This window comes from Ixodes scapularis, unplaced genomic scaffold (assembly GCF_016920785.2).
Source record: "Ixodes scapularis isolate PalLabHiFi unplaced genomic scaffold, ASM1692078v2 PGA_scaffold13__105_contigs__length_92229423, whole genome shotgun sequence".
Lineage (NCBI taxonomy): Eukaryota > Metazoa > Arthropoda > Arachnida > Ixodida > Ixodidae > Ixodes > Ixodes scapularis.
Genome location: NW_024609839.1, coordinates 20,173,879 through 20,180,652, shown reverse-complemented (window position 1 = coordinate 20,180,652; position 6,774 = coordinate 20,173,879). Strand labels below are relative to the sequence as shown.

Sequence of the window (6,774 nt, the reverse complement as noted above, 5' to 3'; positions counted from 1 at the left end):
GCACTGCCAACTTTAAGAGTGTGGCAAAAACTCGTAAAAAACCAGCAAAAACCATTCGTATGGACAACAGGAATGGAAGTTAGCAGCCTTTTCTTCGTTTAGTGCCCATGCTGTCCTTTAATTGACTGAGGGGGAAGTTTCAAATCATTGATTCCTTCAGTCGAGTTTACCAAACATTGCATACACTTGATGATCTAGAGCATTTCCGTGTTTGTAGGTGAGCACTGCCTTACGGATCCTCAGTCACTCCACGGCCACTGCCCTGCGCTTCCTGGTGGAGAATCATGGCTGGAGCACCAACTTCCTCACCACGGCTTGGTTCTTGGAACAGGTCAACAAATGGTTTGATCTTATGAGCAGCAGGCACCCAGTCCTTGCAATCAGCAGGCAAAATGAGGCCTGCTACAAGAACACCCTTGACTTTCTGGTCAAATTTAAGGATCTTTTTCTCCACCTCACTATTGGGGATGGGGCGTTCAAGCCAGTGCAGGCGGGGGTAATCCTCTCTACCAAGTCCATTCTGGACCTGCAGCAAAGTCTCATTGAGAGACACTCTTTTTTATTCGTGCTCACATCCAGATTCACGCACGACTGCCATGAAAACTTTTTTTGGGTAGTGCGACAGGGTAACCCTATCCCAATTTCTTGGAGTTTAAGACGACCTTGAAAATCACACTCTCGCAGTACCTCAAGGCGCTCAAGGCAGGGTCCTACGAACTGGACGATGCCTCCTTTTACCTGGCTTACCTCGCAGACTTGGATGTACAACCTGCTGTGCCCACCGACATTTTTCTTGAGGAGGTAGAACTCACCATGTCACAACCTGAGGAGAATAGCTTTGACTATTACTGCGGTTATGTGGTACGAAGAGTTGTAAAAAATAATGCTACATGTGACACGTGTGCTGCAGCTGTTCAAGTCCCCATGGCACCTGCAAATAGCCTCCTCAGGCTAAAGAATTATGTCCCTGACGCTATGACCTGCCCCTCTGAAGCTGCACGCGCCCTCTTCACAACTTGTGGAAGTGTCTTTCGCAGCCTCATTGCGGATTTGATGCATGCACGGGGCATCCTGGACGGCCTATCGGCGAGGATGGCGGCAGCGAGCCAATGTGTCCAGCTGCCCGACTGCCATGAAATCAAAATGAAGCTCATCAGGCGATTCTGCCATGCACGGCTGCAAGTGTTCCTTCGGGAAAAAAGTCGCGAGTTGGCGGCTGGGGCAGCTGAACGCAGGGACTTCGGCAGCAAGTGGATGGCAGGACCTCGGAGAAGGAATTAGTGTTTTAGATTGCCTTAGTTGATGAAACTGTTGTCCCGTTCTCATTTTTGTTTTTACTTTGCGCTCTTCTTTGTGTTAAGGGCAGCTTTCATTTGTTGCATTCCTTGTTTACCGAGGCACTTCTGAATTTTTTTTACTCTTGCAACGGTTGTTTGTGCGAGGCCCTTTTTCTTGTGATCTCCATGTAAGCCTACGTGAAGCCTCTGCATTTTTTTATGCTTGCTACACATGTTTCTGGGAAGTTTCTTATGCTGTGCTTGTAAGAATCTGTACTTTTTTATGCTTGCTATGGGTCTGTGAGAAGCCCATTTTCTTGTGCTCTGCCTGGGGCCTCTGAATTTTTTTACGCTTGCTATAGACGCTTTGCAGCAGCTGTGCATGGACGCCGCCATAACTGACCTTCAGTTTTTGTTTCCTCTTACTTCGTTTATTTCACTTCATCATTACCATAGCAGGCCAGGTTATTGCCATATTAGATTCACCTGTGTCCTTTTTTAAAGCATCGGCCACTGTAGAGGATCGTCAATTACCGTTTCAGTTGCTCGGCATCTCGGTAAGACAACAGAAGGTCAGCAATGGTGGCTGTAATTTGGCGCGTGTGTAAAGCGTCTATAAGTCTGTGGAACGCTTTTTTTCTTAGGCTCTGCCTGTAAACCTATGTGAGGCCTCTGAATTTTTTTTACGCTTACTATACTTCGTTTCACCTTATCTGCGAGCGAAACTAAAGCTAAAAGCGCGAGAGCAGCGCTTTTTGCGTTTCTGCCCAGCTCGCGCGCTCGAGCAAAGCCTGAACGAACGGAGCTTTCGTGCTCGCGCTTCCAGCTTTGCCTTCGCTCGCACATAAGATGTTTGTGGGAAGCTCTTTTTCTTATGCTCTACATGCAAGCCTGCATGAAGCCTCTGGATTTTTTTCATGGTTGGTTCAGATGTCTGTGGGAATCCTTTCTTTTTCTTGTGCTCTGCGTGTAAGTTTGCGTCAAGCCTCTAAATTGTTTTCACACTTTCTTCAGCTCTTTGTGGGAAGCTTGGTTTTTTTTTGTGCTCTGTGTGTAAGCCTGTGTGAAGCCGCTCAATTTTCTTCACACTTTCTTCAGCTCTTTGTGAGAAGCTCTTTTTCTTATGCTCTGCATGTAGGCCTGAGTGAAGTCCCAGAATATTCTTTTACTTTTACGCTTGCTTCAGATGTTTGTGGGAAGCTTTTCTTTTTATTGTGCTCTGTGCGTATGGCTGCATGAAGCCTCTGAATTTTTTTACGCTTGCTACGGTTCTTTGTGGGGAGCACTTTTTCTTCTGCTCCGCGTGTAGGCCTATGTGAAGTTTTCGCTGTCATGCAAACTTGCTCTTCTGTATCATGTTTTTTTTTCTTGTCCTCCGTCTTGTGCTGTGCACTGCTTATGTTTCACTCATCCCTTTTTGTTTCATGTGGATGTTTGTAGCCTACACTTTCTTTCCTGATGTCTTGAATGAAAGCCTATGCAGAGACTTCCTGCCCATGTTAGCTTGTCTTTTCCCCTGTCATTCTTCTGTTCGCTTTCCTCGTGTCATTCGCACACCTCGAAATATGCACTCTTTCTGTATCCTCAAGTTTTTCACTTCTGCACTTGCTTAAGACATTTGCAAGCGATCTCTTTACTTCATGAGCCTTCCATGTGAGCCTTCACCGTGCAGCACCTTTACGCTTCTGGGAGCCTATGCTTTGCCTCCGACCCTTTTGGTTTATCCACTTGCCTATTTTAATTTTGCAGTTTCTGTGTTTTTTCTTGCAGAGGCACGAGACCCATGTCCCCTCCATGGTCATCGGTTGCAGCTTTTGGGTCTGTCTCATTTTATGTCATTGTAGTTGCAGACTTAATTATTGTCAGATATCTGTGTGTTAGTTTGTTTGCAGTAGACCTAACTGCCGCCCTTTTCCTTTCCGTGAGTTAGTTTTTGTCGGACGCTCGTACTCAGTGTAACAGGTGTAAGGTCTGGGTTTTGTTGCTGTGCCCAGGATGTTGCAAGGAAGCTGCTGGCCAATTGTGTGCATGCATCAAGAATAGTTGTGTGTCAGGAGTTCTTTTATTTCCTTTTTTGTGACTCCATACAGACCAATGTTGAAATTGTTGGTGGCTGCTTCATCCATGGAGTGCAAGGAACATACCTATTTGTTTATTAGGGAATAATTGACATGGCCGTGTCATACATGTTTGTTACATGGTCACTGGAAAGTGGGGGAAAAGAGAGAAAGCCCATGGCCGTTGCACAGGAAAACCCCCAGAAACACTGACCCCTGGTGGTGGCCTGATCCAACACTTTGCCGCACAAGCTAAAGGTTCATCTTGGTTGGTGTCGTCCGTGCCTGAGTGGGGCATCCTTGCACTGCTTAAAATGCATGCTCAGTTCCTGGTCCAAAGCCTGGTTCTTTCACTTGTTAACTGCCAATCAAGTTAGTGCCCAGTGGTAATTTCATCATCTGACTAAAACGAGTTGAGTTAAAGCGTCTGGGGCACAACTGGTCCAGGTGGTGCTTCATTGTGCCATGGTGGGTTTTACCAAAGTCATGCAGTTTTCGACAACCTGGAAGATGATCTTGGTCCCCATTGTTCTACAGCTCCCATGTTTCTTTCAAAAACAGGGCTGCTTTCTTTGAGGATGCTAGGTCTTTCCAGGTCTACCTTTGGCTCCTGGGTCTCAGTGATGAGGTCCATGCAGCAAACTTTAGGACAAAAGTTGAACGCGAGCCCTGTTGGAGATTGTCCTCCTGTGGTAGGCGGTGTGCGACGGTACACAAGGAGCCATCTTGGCAAGTATGCGGCGAAAGAACCACCCGAGAGTTTCTTTAGACTGTCCTTGATCGTTCTGACAGCTCTCTCGGGAAGTCTGTTTGACTGTGGATAGTTAGGTGCAGTCCTTAGGTGGCCAATTCCATTCTGAGTAATGAACTCGGTAAACAGCGTGCCGGGGAATGGTATTACATTATTGGACACCAAGCAAACAGGAAGTCCTAACCAGGCGACCGTGTTCCTCAGATATTCGACTGTTGCAGTGGAGTTGGCTAGCTGCTGATGCCAGTGGTTTCTTTCAATCTTGGTAACTGTTTACCACAATTAGCTCCGTTTTACCTTCAATAGGTGCAAGGCAGTCCATGTAAATTCTTGTCCATGGAACCGTGGGTTCTGGCCAAGCTTGCGGCTCCGCTTCTGGTGGCATTAATGCAGCCTGTTGGCATATTGTTCAAGGTTGTACGGCATTATCCATTGCCTTACCTCATTCCGTTGATAGGCATGCATGTGTCATGGAATTCTTGGAAGAAGGTTAACCTCCTATGGGCCTTTTGACTCCGTAGATGTTGTGTGACGACACTGGTCCAACTGCCTCTGGAGGTGTGGCACATTCACGATCAGTTCCTCAGTGTGGTTGCGATACACCAAGAGCCTGACGCAGCAGTGTCTGCTTTGCCTTGTTAAAGCCGTCGTCTTCCTCTAATACACACATCTATTTCACATTTCTCCAGAGCAGGTGGTTGAATGGAGCCAATAGCTAAAACATTTGAGGCAGGCAGCTTGCATGCTATAGATGATGAATCCTGAGAAATAACAAAGTGCACGGCGATTCCAAGGAGCCGGAGCCTTCAGGTTGGCTTTCAGCTTGTTGAGATAGGTAGGTAAGTCCGTCTACCTGGTGATCGAGCTGAACGACCAACTTGCTTGCATCCAAACTCGCAGGACAGTCCTCAGAAGTACTGGCCCTCTGGTAGCCGGACCCATTGAGACATTGCCTTTATATTTCGTAATTAGGTGAAAGCTTGGTAACTTAATCGGGTGGACGAATATCAGATTTCTGTCATTTCACATCGTTCATGCTATCTGATTAATTAATTTGAAGTTTTTTTGAGTGTCCAAATAGTGAAAATATTTTGAACGTTTCCATGGTATATACTGGTAGTTTAGTGGCCGCATATTAAAACTGAATGTGTGACAAATATTAGAAAGAAGATCCTGCCAGTGCCCATGCAAACGACACCGCTACTTTAGAACCCCATAAATTGCCGGAGCAGTATAGAAAGAGAGAACAGTGCAAGTTATTAGAAATGAAAGAAGGGGTCCACCGTGCACATCGGTACTGGTTTGGTGATTGGATGAGTCAATTAAGGGACGTTCAGTGCTTGTACGAAGGTTTCCTAGAGGCCGTTTCATTCACATAATGCAATCCTTCCAAGAAAAAAAAAAACGAGTAAACTGACCTTGCAGTATTTTTCTTCGCTGGTGAAGGCACAATTAAATTCATTCCAGAGCTCAGTTTAGTTGGTTAAATTATTCATATCCTTTTCCTTAGAAGTCTCGATATAGCAGCACGTGTCGGTATCATTCTAAGAAGTCTGTTCGTAGATGATAGAGTGGCACCTTAACAGGACCCCGTTGAGCAAAATGACTGATCTTGTTGAGGTGAATGAAGTGCCTCACGAACGAAGGCAACAGAGAGAGTGAGAGACGCACCCACTCATGAATGTTTAAGTCCTCACAAAAGAAAAAGCGTCTAACAAATTTAGCAACGTTTCTATTAGAGCCCCGTCTGTCTTCACCGACGTACTCAGCAACTCGGGGCATTTCCGTGCCCAGCGCCAGTGCTCACCATTAATAAAACGCAGTCTTAAAATGTTTGAGTCGTGTATACGCTCTGTGCACGATTATCTCTCTAGAAATTATTAACTATACAAAAAGGGCGCGAACTTCTGTCGCGATGAACAAAGAAGGTAGTGCTCCTCGGCCAGACTAGTAACTCTAGCGCGACTAACGTCACCGACATAAAAAAACTAGCTTTTTAGCAACCTAGTTTTTTCAAAAATGTTGTTTACGTTAAAACGTAGAAAACACAATCAGCAGGCTGTGTTTGGCTCGCCTCCGAGCAGCGGTTGCTGTTGTTAGCTTGGAGAGACTACGCTGAGCTGTCGATGAGAAAGCTGTCGTAAAATTTCCAGGAATATATATTTATTATTGGCGCAGTTGGTCCTGTAATTGTTTACTCAGACTTCTTTTCGAGCGTGTTCTAAGCGCCATGTTAACAGATAAAAAGAAAACTAAAAAGTTATACTTCTCTTATTTATTTGCAGGACAGTCAACAAGCTGCAAAGAGCAGCATGAACAAAATGAACCGGAAAAGATGTTCAGCCACCAGCAAGCTGACGACTGCGCCACTTCACCATGCTGTGCCACGACGCCAAATTGTGTGCCGACGCCAAGCTGTGCCACGACGCCAAGCCACATCGTTATGCACCAGATGAGCATCCGAGATTTTGCTCAACGTTTTCCGCCAACCAGAACCAGGTGTCTGACGACGACCCGTCGCTGCCAATGCCGACTAGCGACCTGGACAAGCAAGCCAGGCAAGCACGGGGTCCTTTTCAGCCTCATCTAGGCAGCTATGCCCAAACAGAAATGAATAATCGAAAGCGCAGCTTTTGCGAACACTGGTTTGAAAAGTTCAGCTGGCTTGAATACAGTCCAGCAAAAGATG

General features: G+C 46.0%; 1 long non-coding RNA gene across 1 annotated transcript; it reads left to right on the top strand.

Annotated features, from left to right (window-relative positions):
- Nucleotides 1-238: 238 nt before the first annotated feature.
- On the top strand, nucleotides 239-6,529 carry LOC120843490. The gene is made up of 3 exons (XR_005716200.2): nucleotides 239-331; nucleotides 3,048-3,095; nucleotides 6,371-6,529. It is a non-coding gene; the product is annotated as an uncharacterized LOC120843490 (long non-coding RNA).
- Nucleotides 6,530-6,774: the final 245 nt, after the last annotated feature.